Source organism: Lissotriton helveticus, chromosome 2_1 (genome assembly GCF_964261635.1).
Source record: "Lissotriton helveticus chromosome 2_1, aLisHel1.1, whole genome shotgun sequence".
Lineage (NCBI taxonomy): Eukaryota > Metazoa > Chordata > Amphibia > Caudata > Salamandridae > Lissotriton > Lissotriton helveticus.
The window spans coordinates 378190155-378210742 of NC_136059.1; positions in this window are offsets into that span (position 1 = coordinate 378190155).

Consider the following 20588-nt stretch of genomic DNA (forward strand, 5'->3'; position numbering starts at 1 on the left):
AGTTGTTTTTCTATGCATTTCTTTGTTCAAATGTAGGACAGTGTTTAATAAAGAAGCCATTTAGAAAAATACCCTGTAATTCACATGCTAGTATGGGTTCCCACAAATTCAGAAATGTGCAAATTCCCACTTCTTCTGAACACCACATCATGTTCCCATTTTGGAAATGCAAAGGTTTTCTTAATTCTTATTTTTCACTCTTTATATTTTTCCAAATATTTTGCTGTATGCCTGGTACACAATGAAAACAGTTATTGGCTCTGGGTGCCTCGGGTTCTAGAAGCTCTATATATTACCGTAACCAGAAAGGTCCAGCAGATGTAACGATATATTGCTTTAAAAAATCTGCCATAGTTAGAAGGAGTTACAGGTGAGAATGTAGGCACAAATGGCATTTTTTTCAACCCAATTTCAATATTTTATAAATTTCAACTATTACATTCTATAAGAAAACCTTGAAGGATATACACAAATGAAGCCTTGCTGAATTCAGAATTCTATCTACATTTCAGAAATGTATAGCTTTCCAGAATCCATTATTAGTTTCACATCTATTTCTACCACTAACTGGAAGGAGGTTGAAAGCACAAAAAATAGGACAAATAGGCTAAGTCCCAGTAAAATGCCGAAACTGTGGAGAACTTTGGTTTTCTGACAAAATTCTACCTGTTCCTGAAAGCTGGTGATTTTACCACGAGAAAACCCTTTGTTGATGCGATTTGCAAGGAAAACAGATGCTTTCTCCTGCAGCATTTTTTAAACAATTTCCTCCAAATTTAGCTGTAATTTGGCTAATTTCTTAGTCCGCCCCAAGGGAATCCACAAACCCCAGTTACATTTAGAATCCTCAGGTTGTTGGAATAAAAGGACGCAAATTTGGCTTGGATACTATATATGGACAAAAAAGTATGAGGGCCTAAGTGTGAACTACCCCAAATAGCCAAAAGAAGGGCGAGGCACAGGGGGAAGGCCTGGCAGCAAAGGGGTTAAATTAATAAATAAAAACAAATTAATAAGTAAAAAGAAAAGCAAAAAAGAAATATAGACATACTTACATAAATAAATACACAAATATAAATAATCCGTCTCACACATCCATTTGATAATCCATAAATGGTTTATGTTCCCTTGGTGGAGACACTTGTTCTCTTAGAACACTATAAAAACTCTCCTGGGGAGAGCTCCTTGTTTATGTCTGACTTGGCTGTCATTGTAAAAAGTGCTCATTATTTGTCATGTCTCCTTGGATACATATATCATCTTTTCTAGTACAATGTGTCCGTTATTCTTCCAATAATAATACATTTGGCATTTGTTTCCTTAGTTTAAACTTCTTGTGTTCTTTTATATACATTATAAATTCTACTTTCAATGTGAGTCAGGCTATTTTATAGACCTGTAAAAAGTAGCATTGTTATTTTTTAATGCTTTCTAACATTGAAATGTCCACCTTAAATTTTAAAGATGCAACTTTATAATGCTTATTTCTGTATAAATTTTAAACAAGTAAATAAAACAAATATTTAGGGGATCATTAGGATGGCGGGCGGACATCCTGTTGGAGAATGGACTGCCCGCCATTGGTGCGAGGGTCCTGTTCGTGACATTAGGATGAACCCGCCACACTGGCGGGCGCATCCTGCATTCTTGACATTGCAGCGGGCGGTGCTCTCAGCACCGCCCGCCACAATGCCAACAAGGCATGTCGTGCTCTTCCATGCACAACGTGGCAATCACCGCACGGTGACTGCCATGTTGTGCATGGAACTGCTGGGGGGGTACCATAGTTACCCCTCATGTGCACCCCCCACCCACAGAATCCCTGGGGGCTCTGTGACCGGGCGGAAAACTGGTGGACGGTCTGTCCGTCCACCAGGGTCCCCCCGCAATGGTAATGTGGCGGGAGGGAAATACTAAGCGGGCGGAGGTTTTCAGCGGGCAGATCGACACCTCCATACAGGCGGTGGCGATCCCCCCCCTATCCAAATGACCCCCTTAGTGTCATAGCAAAATTTCTACAGCTAATTTTGTGAAAAGCATGCCCTCTAGGGTATTATGATGTGGTGTGTATTTTGCAAACTCCTTCCCTGCACACATTCTCAGATGCTCTTCACATTTGAGAAAGGTGTACGAAGGCAGGGTGTCCTGCAGGTCAGACTCCAAGCACATCCCAAGGCCAACCAGTGCACTAATATATGGGATAAAGTACCCCTATCTGTATATTATAGGGATATTGCATGTCACCATGGAGTTCTTTGGCCATATAAATGAAAGAGGTCAAAGGCTGAGTTTCTTTATAAGGCTGTGGAACTCTGAGGTGACTTGCAATATCGTCATCATGTACTGCAGGGGGTTCTTTACCCCTTATTATACATGGTAACACCATCAACTTTCCTATAAATCACTTAAATCCTTTGTGCGTAGCTCTTTCATATAAAACAGAGAGCATGGTTGAAAGCATTAGGAAAAACAATAGAATCAATAGTGCAAAATTAAATACATCCCAAAAAGTTGCTAACTAGCTATTGAAAATAATATAATAGAATAAGTTAAATAGAAGTCTGTTTAAAAAAAAAATGCAGCGTAAACACAGGGCCGGCTTTAGGCATGTGCAAGCTGTGCACCTGCACAGGGCCACCAAACCCCAGGGGCCACCACGCCAATATATATCCCTAATATTTTAATCCTCTGAGGATGGATACATATTTGCGTGGTGGCCCCTGGCAGGGATTTGGCGGCCTCCGGCTCTGTTCCACTTCTAAACACCCTGACCCCCTCCCCTCTTTACTGGCCTGCGCGCTCCGCCCCGCCCGGACGCCCTCTTCCGGGCCCCCTACCTACGCTCCCTGCCCAGGGCCACCATGAGCCTAGAGCCGCCCCTGGTAAACATGCATCAAGATTCTAACTTTCCTTTAATTCCCCAAATAGAGCAAAAAACAAACATGTCATGATCAATATCAACTTTCTGCTTGGCACTGTAAAGTAAAAAAAAAACAGAGCAGTAGAAAGAAAACCAACTTTGTTGCTTTAAACGGCTTTTAATTGACCTGTCCTCCCTTTTACCTGGCTGTTGGATCTGGCAGCAGGCATTGTGAAAACAGAATTCAACTGTAATAGGTTATTACAATTGACTTCTGACATTTTTCTTAATGATCGGCGACTGAGTGGTCAGACATCGCCAATTGTAGAGACTGGCGTTTATATAGGGATTGTAGAATACCATGTAATATAAGTGCATATGACACACTAATCATTGCTAGTGGGTAACATTTATTGGTGGTGGGGATTTGAATACCCACATCTCGTTGTGTTCATGAAATACAGCCTGACTCCAGGCCTCCTGGGCTGTTCTGTTCTCTTGTCACAGGCCATTTGATGCCCCTTCCAGTGGTAAAGGTGCAGTGGGTAATACTGACAGCAGAAAAACTGTAATGGTAAATCACATTTATACACCTGTAAGCACTCTAAGGCGCCATTGAGCCAAGGGTCCACAACCCCTTAACACATTTCAAAGCTGCACCTCCCACGGCCCTACCCTGCTCTAATGAATTCTATCACTCCCCTACCATCCTAGTTGAAGTGTTCCAACTGATACATTTCCATAACAGCCCAAGGCACTGCTATTTAAATGAATATACTCTGGATCTAATGTGACATTTCAGCAGTTTATTCAGACTATTTTGTTAATTCTGAAATGTGGTGTAATAGGAATTACCATATTGACGTACTTAAACATGTGGAATGGGCATGTATGTGATTTTATCTCACTTGTCGTAATACTCCTTGTTGCATTTCACCATGGTTTAATGTGCAGCCACATCTGAATCTGAAGATTTATAACCCTCAAATTGCCACCATGCAAAAGCATATGGGGGCATATGTACAAGGGGCTAACACTGCATTACCTGCAGTTTTCCAACGGTTTTGCGGCAAGATTGTTATCGCCTTATGTACAAGCTGTCGTTAACCTCTTTTAGCGGCAGTTTTCCAGCAAAAACGTCCATTCAAAAGTTTGACACTTCTGTTAGCGATAATGACATGCAAGGGAGGCATTCCCATGCAAAAACGGCGGCTACCCCCACTTCGCGATGTTTACAAGGGGATTCCTGAAGTTTGGAGGACCAACAAAACTGCCTCTAACTACAGTTGGAGGCAGTTTTTTAAGACCAGAAAATAGCTGGTCTTAAAAATTGAGATAACTCTTGGGGCCTCTTTACAGCAGGTTTTAGTGCTGGACAGCGCTGCAAGCAATGTTGCAGCCTGGTCCTGAGACAAAACGACAGGGCAGGAATGCGCACCATCAATAACATAGTGCGCATTCCTGAGCCTCAGTCATGAAAAGTGTTGCAGTGCTGCGACAATACAGCATTGCAACACTTTTCACTGCTCCCCTCTTGCGACACCAAGGATGCGCGTATTTATTTTATTAATTTATTTTAAGAGTTTTATAAAGCGCTGGCTAGACCCGGAGGTATCAGAGCGCTTTACATGAGGTTCCACAAAAATTACAAGATTACATCAGTTCCATTTTAAATCAGTTGCTAGACAAACATTACAAGAGCATAGAAGACGAGATAAGTGAAGTGAAGAGGGGAAGGGGGTATGGGTAAAGGGGTAGGAGGGAGAAACGGCAGAGAGACGAAGGAAGGTCTGGCCAAAGTCCGGCTGGGTAGGTGACGGTCGAGGCGGAAGTCCCAAAAACCCATCTCCTCTTTAGCTATCGGGTAGCTCCACCGGGCATTGGCCAAATAGCTAGGTCTCAATGGGAAAACATTTAAAGTACATAGAGGGCAAAATAATTGGAGCGTAGAGGGGTAATGGGGTAGGGTAAAGGAGTAGGAGGGAGCATATGACAAAGAGATGCAGGAAAAAATCTGTCCAACGTCCAGCTGGGTAGGTGACGGTCGAGGGGGAAGGTCCACAGCCCATCTCCTCTTTAGCTATCAGGTAGCTCCACCGGGCGTCGGCCAGAAAACTAGGTCTCCACGGTCGGGGGTAAGTCCACAGATTCAATGTCCGGATGAGGGAAAGGTCAATGTCAAGTTAAATTTCCCATAATAGGAGCACAACGTGGAAGGGACCACTGTGGCAGCCATCTTGGGGTCAGGCAGTGAAATCTGAGGGATTTCACTGTGCTACTCCAACGAGGCCCTGTTGCATGGGAACGCACACCCTTGGTACATCATACCTAATGCGGGTAAATGTAAATGTAAATGTAAATGTAAATGTGGGATACTTGTAAAGCGCACTGTTACTCTACCCGAGTGTCCTGGCGCTGTAGACCGCTGGGGAACCCGTCCTGGTTTTTCCTGTGAGATGGTCCCTTTCTGGGTATCTCCAGGGTGAAACCAGGCATCCCCGGCTTCTGTGGGGGGCCGTTGTAGAGATGAGGCAAGCTTAATGCCCAGAGTTACCGAGTGTGTTCCCTGGTTAGAGTAGGCACTGAGGCGAGAATTATCGAGTCCGTTGACCCTGGTCCAAGACCCTGCCGCGTCGGAAATTGAACCCTGGTCCCAGGTCGTACTCTGCTTACAGGTCTGCCGCCTCTAACCAGTGAGCCACACCTCTCCACGTGATGTGGCACAGAGCTTCACAAGGTCACACATATGCCTACATGGGTCACTTTGCAAATACGGAGCAACGTGATGCTAGTTTTGCCTGGTCAAATTTACAGGGGTGCCAAGATGTCGGCGCAGTTGTCATCATCTGCAAGCGTTGGCGAAGTGGTGGTGCTGAGGTAGTTGATGAGCCATTCTTCTGTGGCCTTGATCCAGCTGCGAGGGGGGGGGTGATGATGGTGATGGTCTACGATGGGCCTGATGAAGACATGATCTATACAATGATGGTCGGTCCAGGAGAGTCTGGTGGTGTGGCTGTAGTTGAAGTTGCCTCTGGCGGAGGCAATGTGCTCAACCATGTGTCCTGCTATGTGGCTTGTTGCATTGACTAACTCCTTTAGTCTGATGTTGGGGAGCTTCCCCAGGAGGGGCTGGTGTTCTGGTCACTGGAATTGTCCAGGTGGAACTTGAATTCGCTGAGTTGGATGTCGTCAGTGGATGTGAGAGCCTGGTGTGCAATGTGGTCTACAATGATGCCAGAGAATGGTTGTCCATGGCCCAGGGGGCCTGAAGATGAGGGTGCCACAGAGGATGGGGTTGGGGTTGGTCCGGATCTGGAAGTTGAGGTGTTCCATGGTCACCGTTGGGTCATTATAGTGCATGGTCAGTCGGAGTGTGCTTCTGTAGGTGATGGCAATGCCTCCATCTGGACGGTCAGGGTGGCCCTTGCGGGTGATTTAGTAGTCGTCAGTCATGTCGATGGTGATGGCGATGTCCGATCCAGAGCAGATATTGGTCCTTGCAGGCAATGGGGCATCGAGGGTTGAAGTCAAGGAGGCAGAAAGACTTGCCTATGGCTTGCCTTTGGCACCGGAGAAGTCTATGACAATGCAGGCATTACATCGTAAAGCCTTTACAACGCACCTCCAACAATGCAGGTGCCTTTACATTACATTCTATTACAGTGCATTGTGAGGTCAGTAATGGGATATTTTAAAGTTTTAGGGTGGGTATGGGTTTTGGGTGTCAGAGATTAAATTCGGGGTGTCTCATGAGGTAAAATTTGAAATTTGGGGTGTGTTTTGGGGTAAATCATGAAAATGCTGGTGAGCATTTGGGTCAAAAATGAAAATTGGGGTTTGCATTTGGTTCAAATATAATTTTTAAGGTGTTTTTTGGGGACTCAAAGATGAATTTTAGGGTTCATGGTTTGCTTTGTGTTGCAAGGGTTAGTTTTAAGATTGCACTCACTGCAGTGGGATAAGTAATATTTACATCTTGGCTATCCAACACCTTTCCCACTGTTCAATATGCCTAGTATTTGTATGCATTGTAATGGAATGCAATGTAATACTATGTTTCGTAACTTCATATATACCTTTGGCACACCAGTGGTTCACCTGCTGCGCATGGCCGCACAGCAGCCGCCATTGAAGAGTGATGTGGGGGGGACTGGACAGCTGGGATGTGGGAAATGCTGGTAAGGACACTGGATGGGGCATGGACACGGGGGAGTGTGTGTGAGAGGGTGTTGTAAATATTTAAATGAGAGAAATCTTACCTAGAGGCCAGGTCCAGTGTCTTTGTTGCTACTGCTCTACTGAGTGCTGCAGGAACACAAGTAGGCAGCCAGGCTCCCTCCCCTAAGCCAATCACAACGCTTCAATGCGGCATTGGGATTGGTCATTGGCGCCAGAACAAGGTGTCCAGCCAGGGGCTGGAGGGATGGCATGTTCTTCATGCAGGCTGTATTGCAGCCTGCTTTGCGAACAGGACAGTGTGCATGACTACTTTGGGCACCCTGAGTGGGCCGACCAAACAGTCATTGCGCACTTGAGTGGTCATGCCACTCCACCCCTGCCTTGCTCCGTGAGTGGAGCAGCCCAACCCACCCTGCCGCCCGCAAAGGAAACATAGCACAATTACATCCTTAAGTTATCATGATATGATGATTTTTCCACTTCTTGCACTGCTTGAAAGCAGGGAGGGATGCTCTTCCGCCATAGCAGATGAGCCGCCACTGGGGGTGTGTCATCTACAGGTGCTAGGCCTGTGCGACTTGACCCCTAGGTCATCTCCGCTATGCGTCCCACCTTCTCCTTACCTGGACATTGACACTGCAGCTCAATCCGCTGCACTTTCTCCAAATCTGTGAATCAGCCAAACGGAGCCTCAGCCAGGTGGGATTTCACAAGCCTGGGTACAGCAGTCGCTGACAAGTCCGCTGGTGATTCAACAGGGCCCCCTTAGGCGTGAAGTTGCAGCGCTCCTGCCACACCAGTTCGGCGCAGCTCTGGGGCCTCACGCTCCACAGCATCCGGCCAGCGCAACATCATCCGGCTTGTGATGCAGAAACACGACGCCCACCTTTGGTAATCCCCTACTTGCACCCCGGTGTAGTGGTGGATCATAGTATGTGATGCCGACCTCCCTATGTTGGTGCGCAGGAGTGTACAGGTTAGCAACATGTCCCCACGCGACCTGCCAGACTTCACCACCAGATACGGGCGATTGCTGCACCTCGATGTCTACAGCCATGGCTCATTGACTCCACAGCTCCTCTGCATCCCACTCCAGGCTCCAGACACAGGTCCAGTGAGGCATCCGGGCTCCAGACATAGGTCCAGTGAGGCATCCAGGTTCCAGATGCAGGTCCAGCGAGGCATTCAGGCTCTAGACCCAGGACCAGCGAGGCATCCGGGCTCTCATCCTGGATGTTGGTTGGCTTGAGGGGGTTGTTGATGTGTGCTGCACTTGGCCCTGGCTGCTCCATTTTGCATTTCATTGTTCTCTTTGCCTATTTTCTATTGGAAGTCGACTGATAGGCTATTTTTTCCAATAGAGGCAAAACAACTCATGCCTGGCTGACTAAGGTGCATTTTCTTGACGCTAGTGGGCCTTTTGTTGGTTTTTGCTCACTAATGCCGGAATTCCTTTTGCCATCACGCTAATGTTAGCAGCAGGTTTCACCGCTGATCCCTGAAGCTATCGCTATGTAGCGACATCTTGTACATACGTCACTAACAAGGCAATAGTTTTCACCAATACACAGCAGTAGGAAAATTGCAGCTAACTAGCGTTAGCCGTAGTTTTCACCAGTCCTTGTATATATGGCCCAAGGTATTTACTTATCTACTCAAATAAAGTTGCAGGACGTGCCCGGAAATACGCTCCCTGGTTGTACTTGGCGCTATTTTAGATTGTGTATCTGTCGAAAGGGAAAATAAAGAAATCTATAATTATGGTACATTTACACTGATCTATATTGTGGACCATCAAGATTTCCTTCAACCCCCAAGAAAGGAAATACATTGAGTACTGTATCTTTGTCATTCTTTCATGCTAGCTGAATGTTCTTTTTGCATTTTGTCAACCAGGCAGTACTGAGGCGCGCTACTGATTCCAGAGCAGCATTTACTGCTAGTTTTAACTCATATTTTCAGTGCGATTTACCTGCAGCTCTATTGCTAAATCCCAGAACTGTGGGCAATATTATAACATTGGGATACTCATTACAGAATTAGTACCACCATAAACTGCTTTATTCTAGTATTTTGGTGGACAAAGCAGAAACGTTTTTTTCGCTCACCTGATTTCCCACTGGGCTGCAGAACAAACTGATACCACTAAGGTGCGCACTTGGGAGGCCGTGCACACAGCAATCAGTTTCTGCGCAGGGGGCACACTGCAGCGCGCATTTCAAAGGAGAGATCATTAAGGTCTAAGCTGAGAAACTGGGCAGACAAGAAACGAAAACAAACCAGGCTAATTAAACCTGAAAAGCAATCATCTGCATCTGTGCATATGGTGATCTCCATCGTGTTTGGCAGCATTTACCTTTTATTGCCAACAGATCAAAACACAGACAAACGCTGTCAGTAGTGATGGAGATCAGCCATGCACAGCTGCAAATGGTTGCTTTTAAATATTTTCAGGGTTCGGCTTTTGCAGGGGCTCTCCCCATTAATTTGTTAGCTCGCCCACCTGTGCAAAACTTTGGGGCCCTGTACAAAACTTTGGGGTTTAATGACACATCCCAGGTTAAACAAAAACTTATGTGGAAATGGAAATCTCACTGCAGCATGCAGTGAAGTTGGAGGAAATCAGCAAATTTTGGCAGAGCTCTCTGTGCACACAGTGAGGAATCTTGCAGTTACCTTTTCCAAACATGCCATACTTTGTCTTTTTGTTCTAATCTGCTGGCAATTGAAGACAAAGTAAGACATTTTTGAAAAGACAGCTTTCATATCTATACTTTCAACTTCAGATCAGCGGACCATCTCATCATCAATGGCAATAGTATATTACCTCTTTCAATTCTCTTTTAAATAGTTGAGGGTGAGGGTAGGAAATGAAACTGCTCTCACACCATCACGTATGGCGTGGGCAGCAGTTATTATTCAAATTAAATTCATATTGAATTAATAACCTATTGCTGCTATGTCCATATCAAAATTAGGCAGACAGCACCACCATGTGATGCACTGTCATAAGTGACAGTGTTGAGAATTAAGTGCTGGTGCCAAGCCCCAGAAACCTCTGGCTAAAATGAAGCAATGTCACCAATTCAGATTCAGGGAAAATACCTGACTGGATGAAGCGCTGTTTTATTCAAAATTAGTCCAGCTCTCTGGGAAAAAGCAGTTTGGCCCAATTCTTTAGGCATCATGGTTGTGGCATAATAATAAATAAATGAACAGCTTCTGTTTTTAGGTCTCGCCTGAGCCAGCGCATGTGCTGCTCTGGCGAGACAGTTAGTGAGTGGGCTTTAAAAAGCTGACCACAGCTTTTTGTGTGGCCTAGAGCATGTGGTTATGCGCACAGTTATGAGCACAGGCGCCATCTGGCTTTCCTGTCTCGTAATGGCTCATTAAGTGCATCGCTCGCGGGCACCCTTACAGCCCGCGATCGTGATAACTTTCACGGCCGCGCGGCCATCAATGCTGCCACAGATTTGAGGCATCTGCGTTCCTATGAAACCCTGTCACTTGTTCATTGTGTCTGCTGCTTCTGTGTGCAACGCTCTCTTTTCTCCGAAACCTTGCTTCTGATAGTGCAGAGGTTGGTGTGTGTATTTTTATCCCGCACGCTGCTGCATGCCTGGTTTGCAGCCTCGGTGTGCCCTGCAGGCTGTCACCGCTCACTGCCATGGCTGATTAGAGTTTGCATTTCCTCCAGTCAATGGCTCGCTGTCTCACATTTACTTTGCGGGCCACCCGGCCGCGTCACTTTCACGGCCAATTCTTTTTACTCCACTTATCTTTGCTTCCACCGTTACGCCGTTTTTCAGAGTGGTCAGTCCACTCTCCCTTACTCTTTATTAGTTGCTCTTTTAATTTCCTCCTTCTTCGACTCCGCTTTCTATCTCCTCCTCTCCCTCTATAGACTTTCGCTCCTCCTTTTTAGTCGTGTCCCCCATTTCCCTCCCTCCAAATCTGCCTTGCCCCTTCCCCTCTTCAGTCTCGCCTTCTGAATTTTCGTCTCTCATTGTATCACAACTCTCTCCCCCTCGTTTAATCTCTCCCATTATATTTCCTCCTCCACCCTTCTTGCTTAACTTTCTAAAGATCCTACCACCTCTACTCTCTGTTTCTCTCTCTCTCTCACACAAAATCATTTGCTATTTTATCACAGCTTATAACCTCTTATTCCAGTCTTCCTTGGTCTATTTCACTCCTTTTCTCCCTCTTTCATTTTTTCCATCCTCAATCCTCTTACCCCGAGTTATTTGCTAGCAGTTTGTCCATCTTTGTCCAAAGTATCTTTTCATTCTAGCCCCTTCCCCAATCCCTCCTCTATTCCTTCTCCTCCTCTCTCTCATGCTCTCTGGCTCACTCATACACACTTTCCTAAATCTGTCCTTCTCTCGGTATATCTATTGCCAATATATAATTTTCACTCAGGTGTTTGCCGTCTGATCCTCTTTTAATCTCCACCCCTTTCCTACCTTCCTTTTATCCCAGTCACTCCTGCTATGGCTTTCCCTGCTCTTCGTCCTGCTGCTGTGCCAGCTCCCTCCCCGAGGCTCCTGCTCCCGTACTTTCTCCATTTCCCAAGCTTCCCTGCAGAGGAGGACTGCTAGGAAACATTCTGAAAACCACATCGTAACATGGCTGCAATTCGAAAAGTCTGAGAAAAGCCGTTGACTCTGTGGGCAGTATGTTTACTCGAGGATTCTTTAGAAATAAAGTAAAGGACGGTGGTAGGAAATCAGTTTTCTATTCTGCCGCCAGGCTGGGCCCTTATATACCAGGAATGATACAATCGAGCCAGTCTGAGGGAGGCCGAGTGTTAAGTCTTTGTCCAGGAGCTCCCAAAATAGGCCCTGGCTAAAGGGCTGATACCATTTATTTCGGCCTATTGCCGATGGCTGCCGACACACTCCCATTGTAGTTAATCTTAGTTGTTAGATTTGATATATTTCCGTATGCCATTTGAGGGTTGTCATCGTGCTATGAGGTCATCTGGAGGAAGGCCATGGAGAAGAGGTAGTTTGTGTCATTGGAGGATTGCTAGTAATGGACCATGCATGCCAATATTTAATGCGAGGAATGTGGGAGATTTAAACAAGCATTGGCATAGCCAATAGGTCTCACCTGTGGGACCTTATTAGTATTTAGCCATGCAACAGTTGTTGTTGCGTCAAGAATATTGTGCTGCATAACTACATACTTATAAGGTCCCAAAAGCGAGACTTATTGGCTATCCCAATGCTTGTTTTTAAGGCTTTGAATACCACTTCCTCCCATAGTGGTACAGTTCTCAATAGACTATGATTATTTCCAAATGAGATATACTTTTGGATTTGCATTTTCCCTACCAATGCAATGACATCTAAAAAAGATTATATAATTTAGATTTAACTGGCAAGTTTAAGGCTGGGCAGATGCTGATGGGTCACCTGAAACAAGGGAGCTGGAAGAAGGGGTATGGGTGTTCCTGGAGGGTGCAGAGCAGGAATATCGATGGAGAAATATCGTCTGACATAAATATCCCTGCAGAAGTATCGATTTGAAGAAATATCGACAACAAAAATATAGTTTGACCAGAATATCAACTGACAGGTAAGTAATATCGATAACAATAATATAGTTGAAATAAATATCGTTTACAAAAATATAGTTTACAAAAATATCGATTTTTTAATTATGTTATGTATTTTAGTGTTTTTAATGAGAATTGTTTGTCATTTTATTATATTTTGTAGAATTTTCTTAGTTATTAATGTATATTATGTTGAATTTTGTGTTATTAGTTCCGTAGCGGGTTGTGGGTTTATAGGGGAATAGGGTGGGAAGTAATTTAAATATATAAAATTAATTGATTAATTAATGTGTTAATTTATTAATAATTGTTTAATGATTATTTGTTAAATAATTTCAATTAGTCAATTATTAATTAATTATGTTAACTACTTAATTATGTTAATTAATTATGTTAATTGTTTAATTAATTTTAGGTGTGTGTATTGGAGTTTATATGTGTAAATGGTGTGACGTAATTAAATTGTTATTGATTAATTTTTAAATACTTTATAAATTAATTACCATTAATTAATTAGTAATTATTACCTGTAAATGTGTAATTAATTTTAGGTTTGTGTTGTGGTGTTGATAAGTATATATGGTGTGAAAGCTGTCAATTAAATAATTAATTAATTAATTAAAAAAATACTTTAATTTTCATTAATTAATTAGAAAATATTAAATGTAATTGTGTAATTATTTTTAGGTGTGTGTGGTGGATATTATTGTGTTAAATAATGTGTAATTAAATATTTTTTTATTATCTTTGATAATAATAATATATATAAATGTATATATTAATTATGTTTATATTGGAAATAAAATTTAGTAACAATTTTTATAGTTTTTTTTTATGTTTTGTGTTCCAGCGCTTACCCTACTGTTGTACCTTGTGGAGTGGAAATAGTCATTTTGACCCTTATGCTATCCAACGCTTTCCCTACTGTTGCACTCTCTGGAGTGGGAATAGTAATTTTTACCCCTACGCTATCCAACGCTTTCCCTACTGTTGCACTCACTGGAGTGGGAATAGTAATTTTTACCCCTACGCTATCCAACGCTTTCCCTACTGTTGCACCCTTTGGAGTGGGAATAGTAATTTTTACCCCTACGCTATCCAACGCTTTCCCTACTGTTGCACCCTTTGGAGTGGGAATAGTAATTTTTACCCCTACGCTATCCAACGCTTTACCTACTGTTGCACCCTTTGGAGTGGGAATAGTAGTAATTTTTAGCCCTATGCTATGCAATGCTTTCCCTACTGGTGCACTCACTGGAGTGGGAATAGTAATTTTTACCCCTACGCTATCCAACGCTTTCCCTACTGTTGCACCCTTTGGAGTGGGAATAGTAATTTTTACCCCTACGCTATCCAACAGTTTCCCTACTGTTGCACCCTTTGGAGTGGGAATAGTAATTTTTACCCCAATGCTATCCAACGCTTTCCCTACTGTTGCACCCTTTGGAGTGGGAATAGTAATTTTTACCCGTACGCTATCCAATGCTTTCCCTACTGTTGCACCCTCTGGAGTGGGAATAGTAATTTTTACTCCTACGCTATCCAACGCTTTCCCTACTGTTGCACCTCTGGAGTGGGAATAGTAATTTGTACCCCTACGCTATCCAACGCTTTCCCTACTGTTGCACTCACTGGAGTTGGAATAGTAATTTTTACCCCTACGCTATCCAACGCTTTCCCTACTGTTGCACACTCTGGAGTGGGAATAGTAATTTTTACCCCTACGCTATCCAACGCTTTCCCTACTGTTTCACCCTTTGGAGTTGGAATAGTAAGTTTTACCCCTATGCTATCCAATGCTTTCCCTACTGTTGCACCCTCTGGAGTGGGAATAGTAATTTTTAGCCCTACGCTATCCAACGCTTTCCCTACTGTTGCACTCACTGGAGTTGGAATAGTAATTTTTACCCCTACGCTATCCAACGCTTTTACTACTGTTGCACACTCTGGAGTGGGAATAGTAATTTTTACCCCTACGCTATCCAACGCTTTCCCTACTGTTGCACCCTCTGGTGTAGGAATAGTAATTTTTACCCCTACGCTATCCAGCGCTTTTCCTACTGTTGCACCCTTTGGAGTGGGAATAGTAATTTTTACCCCTACGCTATCCAACGCTTTCCCTACTGTTGCACCCTCTGGAGTGGGAATAGTAATTTTTACCCCTACGCTATCAAATGTTTTAACTACTAATGTTTTAATTTTGTTATTAAATGTATGTATTATTATTTTTAAATACTTTTATGTGTTAATTAAATATAGAAATTGTTATTTTATTCAAAATGTTTTATATATGTTTTTATTTTATATTTATATAATTATTAAAGTTTATTAATTAAATAAAGATAATAATAAAATGTATTTACGAAAATATATGTATATGTACACATTTATTAAGTTTATATTGATTAAATTAAGTTTATTTGTTATAAATAGTTAAAATATAAATGTAATGTAATTTATTTTGTTAATAATATTAATATTATTTAATTATTTAATTTAAGTTATAATATTTTTTAAAGTCGATATTTTTTACATCTATATTTTTTACATCTATATTTTTGAGTCGATATTATTGTACTTACCTGTTTAAGTATAGGGAGTCGATATTTTTGTAATCGATATTTTTACATCTATATTTTTGTAAACTATATTTTTGTAATCGATATTTGAACATGGAACCTTCCTGGAGCACCTCAAAATATTTTGTAGGAGGTCAGAAGCAGAATGAAGGATACATCAGCCTTTTATTTTTTGTATTTATCTTGTCGCATTTGCTGTGAGTTCCCAGGCTGGGCTCAAATATCATGCACTATCTTGGGACAAATTGGTGTGTTTTCAACAAGGCAATTGGTTTCTGATTGGGTTTACTTTTCCTTTGGCTGACTGCAAAGTGAGGGAATTTTGTAATGAAACAACATTTAAATACTTGGATAGGAACTTTACAACTTTTTCAAAATATATCAGCAGTAACGAAAGAACCATTTAGCACAATGTGTTTTTTGCAATTCTAAAGTGTAATGGAAACTACGATCATAACAAAGACACTTTACTTGTGACATGAGCCAATGATAAATATGCAGTAAACCAAATTCTACACATTAACATTTCTGCACCATACTGATTTAACATGAGAACTGCATGTATTGTGCAAATTTAGTGGTCTTTTAAGAGACTATTTCACTGTAAAAGGTACTCTCTGTTTTAAAAAATAAATGTGTCAGTTGGATTTTACAATAACATAAATGACACCAATAAACAAAAGAATAACACAGATATGAGAAAACCAAAATACATCACAGTATGCAAGATACTAGTAATCGCCATGGGATAATCAAATATATCGGTCCATTATCGGTCCATAAATCTTAAAACAATATAGTTAAAGGAAGTGTTGACAGCATTTGAAAGAGGAAGGTCCTATAGTATAACACACAGGGAAGGTGTTGCAGACATAGGTCCTAATTATGATGTTGGGCAAATTTGCATCAGCTCAACACAGTTTCGGTGAGGTTACTGCACGACCTTAGTTCGGTGTTTCCACACACCGAATTAGGATGCGACCTCACATGGTGTGTCCGCAAACTGTAATTTTTCAATGGGAGCTTGTGCAGTGGGCAGAAACCGCCTGCAGCACAAGCTGCTCCCTTTGAAAAATTGAAGATTTTGTGCATCGTTGTGCAGTGTGGCAGGCACCCACACCATGCAGTGATGTGAAGGGGGCATCATAGGTAGCCACCAGGGCCACAACATGTGGGCAAGGGGACCCTGCTGGGGGCCCCCAAAGGCACTCTCCAAGAGCAGCTCAATGTCGGAAAAGCCAACATGGAGCTACTGATGGAAAGTGCCATAATAATCCTAATGGCGGAAACACCGTCTATTAAGGATTATAAGGCCCTTCCGATTGGCTGATGTTCTGAACCCAGTCAGATTAACCAGCTGGTTTAAACTCCGACCTCCATCCTTGTAATATGGCGGTTGAAGTTTAAACCTTAGATGTCAGTTGGAAAGTTACAACCAACATCCGAATCTCGCCCATTGTGAAGAGATCATACCCAGAAGGGAAGGTGCACATTAAAAGAACAATTTTTGGTTAATTAGAGTTTTCAGATTCTAATGAAAGTAAGTAGTCTTTCAGTGGTTCCCAAACATATTAATGTGCGGTTGCAATTGTGCATAGTCTTCACTAATCTTGTCGCAACATGACATGCTATGGAGCCAGGTCGACTCCCTAGGGGAAACATCCTTTACAACGCAACTTTTACCACGCAGTGCCTTTACGACGCAACTTTTACAATGCAAACCATTACAACGCATTGCGCTGGGGGGGCGCTCCAGGATAGGGAATAGGTTTAATGTACTATCCAGACCTTCCCTACTATCCACGGGGACTGGAGTTGGAATAGTAAATTAAACTATTCACTATCCAGCGCACCAAAGCACTATGCATTGTAATGGCATGCGTTGTAAAACTTGCGATGTAAAAGCATGCGTGGTAAAAGCATGCGTTGTAATGTCATACATCCCTCCCTAGGCATTCTCCCACTGCCCCAGTGAATGGCCATTTCACATTTGGAAAGAAGGAATGCAATGGAAACAAATCTATGGCTGGATTTGATGATATCTTGATTATACCTCAGAAGTGCCACCACAGGACCCTGTGTAATGGTGACATCCATCATAATGGAGATAAGAGCAAAGATAGAAGACCAGTAGCAGCCCAAATGTGAACACGTCCAGGACAGATGCGTAAAGTCAGCACCCATGGCTTGGCACCTGAGACAGTTTGTGGAATGTGAGGGGTCAAAACATGCAATATCCACGTGGGTGATGTAAGCCCTGTATAGAAACTCGAAATGTTGGAGCTTATGAAAAACTGAAATGAGTTTAGTCTGTGAACAGCAATACGAGCACATTTTGTCTGTCAGTGGGCAACCTAAATCAGGGAAACATCCTTTACAACGCAACTTTTACCACGCAGTGCCTTTACGACGCAACTATTATAACGCATGTCATTACAACGCATTGCGCTGGAGGGCGCTCTAGGATAGGGAATGGATTTAATTTACTAACCAACACCTTCCCTACTATCCACGGGGACTGGAGTTGGAATAGTAAATTAAACTATTCACCATCCAGCACCCCTAAGCGCTATGCGTTGTAACAGCATGCGTTGTAAAAACTGCGATGTAAAGGCATGCGTGGTAAAAGCATGCGTTGCAATGTCATACATCCCCTAAATCAGCATCCGCCTCCCTAGCACGTTTTGTTGAGTCGGGCTTCATGGATAGGCATGCTTGATAGCCAATATAACAAGCGTCAATGGGGGAAAGTCAGCATGGGCAAGGAGAAACGTGGGATGCAGGAACAGAGCATGTCCTGTAGGTGTAGTAGAAGGAAGAAGTCCATGTATGAGGCATCATGAAAATGAGCATCATCATCTTGTGCAAGCACATGACCATCAGGGAACAGGTATCCGATGGTATGTAGGCCATGGCACAATAATGTGCGCTTGATGAGCTTGTCGCTAGCACAAGGAAGCCAAGGGTTATCTACTATTGGTAAGGCTGGGGAATACAGGAGGCCTCCTCCTGGGAGCCTGCAGAGCTTTCCCCATGCCCAGCAGGTAGTGGAAATGGTTTGGATGTCTGAGACATCTACCTGGATGCCTTTGAACAAAGCCCATGAGAGTGGTGTGTCACCGAGCTGGTCTCTCTCTGGTCGGAGGTAAGGGACACGGACATCCGGATGGTACCAACGATATGTATACTGGCATTGGCCTATGAGATAATAAAGGTGAAAATCTGGGCCTCCATGCTCATAAGAAAGTGTTAAAGTGTCCCAACAGATGTGGGGTTTGCAGCCTGCCCTGACGCATCATAGTAGAAGACTGCTCAGAGAAGTGAAGATCTGAATAGAGATATTAAGAAAAAGATACAGGAATCTAGGGAGGACCACTATGTTAATGATTGCTATCTGGTCCGCCATAGACAAGGGGAGTTTAATCAAGTGCTCTATCTGTGCAGAGAGTCTATCAGTGGCAGGGCGAAACACCTGGTGTTTATTTCTGTGGAGGTGGATGCCTAAATATCTGGTAACTTCCATAACCCAAGTCAATGGATAGTCCATCTTTAGTAGGGTGGTGCTGTCGGTAAGTGGGAAGAGTTCTGACTTGGACCAACTAATGAGGAGACCCGAGAAGCCACCTAATCGAAGGGGAGGAAGGTTGTCAGAGGGGTGGCGCACAAACAGCAAAATGCCGTATGAGAGAGCAGAAGCGGACCGTGGATAAGTTGTATGCCACGGTGCAGATGTTGTTCTTGTAGATTGCGGATCAGGGGGGCCTTTGCTATAATAAAAAGAAGGGGAGATAAAGGGCAGCCTTGCAATGTACCTCTGGTGCTGGTGAAAGTACCTGTGAGAGAGCTGTTGATCGTGAGCTGTGCCAATGGATTATTGTTCAGGAGTGTGATCGAGGTAATAAAACAGTTAGGCATACCCAGCTTCGATAGTGTTGCCTTAAGGAAGGGCCACTCCAGAGAGTCGAAAGCCTTCTTAGCATCGAACAAAGTTGCCACCTTAGAGGGGTTTGGGGACACCCTATTTAAGACTGCAAATATCATTCGTAGATTAAGAGACGTAGGCTTGTGTTGGACAAAGCCATACTGCATGGGGGAAACAATCTGCTCCATCAACAGAGATCGTCTTGGCCAGGATTTTACTGTCTAAACTGAGAAGGGAGATTGGGCGATATGAGGAGCATAGATGTGAGTTCTTACCTGGCTTCAATAGCAATGTGAGTGCCGCCTCCCAGAGCATAGGCAGCAGGGCACATTAGGCTGTCCTATATTTGTTGTCTCTGTGATTTCTGATTTCCTAATATTATTTCTTCTGGACCACGCCTCCCAGTCCTCATTCTTAATGGCTATCATTTTCAAAAGACTTTCTAGCTTTCCCAGTTGCCTTTGTGTAGATATCGCACCGTCCTCCAGACCAGAGATGCATTACTCTGCCTCATCGGGCCTGATCGATTGAAGATCCAGACGTTGGCCCATACAGTTGATGAGGCTGGTGTGGTCATCAAAACAGGGAACCTATAGAGCAGAACCCAGCTCTAAGCTTCGCCATAATGACTGCAGTACCACTCTCATTATATTGGTTGGTGCCTTTCTCACAGATATGTTCGTCAGTATCAGTGTGTGTATCCTGGTGGCAAAGTGTTGTGGATTGCTCAAAGAGCAACTTACGTTGTTTAGGGTCTTCTCCGCCCATCATTGAAACAAATAAGGATGTAGGATATGAATATCTTTTTGTCGATGCCACTAAGGCAGAGGGTTCATATCCTGCAGGCCAGACCAGGATTCAAATTATCCAATGTGGACACTGTGACAATGGTGATCAGCAGGGTCCTAGGAGAGGGTAGAAGAGTATTGCCATGCACCAGCTTGTGATGCCAGCTCGTGAGTATACCGTGGATAGAGACACCTGTGGGGGGGTGCAGTCGGAAATTAGTGATTCAAAGGGCTGAGCTCAAACAGCAATGTCACAAGCCCCATCTGCAGTAAGAGGCAGAGCCCAGTGGGCTTAAGTGAAGGGGTATGGTCACAGTATGACCCACACTGCCGTAAGGAGAATGGGGGAGATGTTGGACCCAGTGGGGGCAGGCATGTAAGCTGTAGCTGTTATCTTGATGACAATAGTGGAATCTGCTGCCCCTCAACCCATAGCGGTGTCAGATGTAGGTAGAAGAGCTCAGGTCCTGCTGGGGAGAACCGGTTGGTGCTAGGCCACAGGGCAGGCCTCAGCTAGGGAGGTGGCGAGCGCCGGCAAAGCTGTCTAGGACAGGATCGAGGCAGGAGGGCTCAACTGTCAGGTCCCCAGGTGGAGAGAGACATTGAGTGACAGGTCTCAGCAGGGGCAATGCACACTCACAGACTGCCGCTGAGGTGATGCTGCAAGTCCGGTCCCGATGGGGCACTATTCAGACAG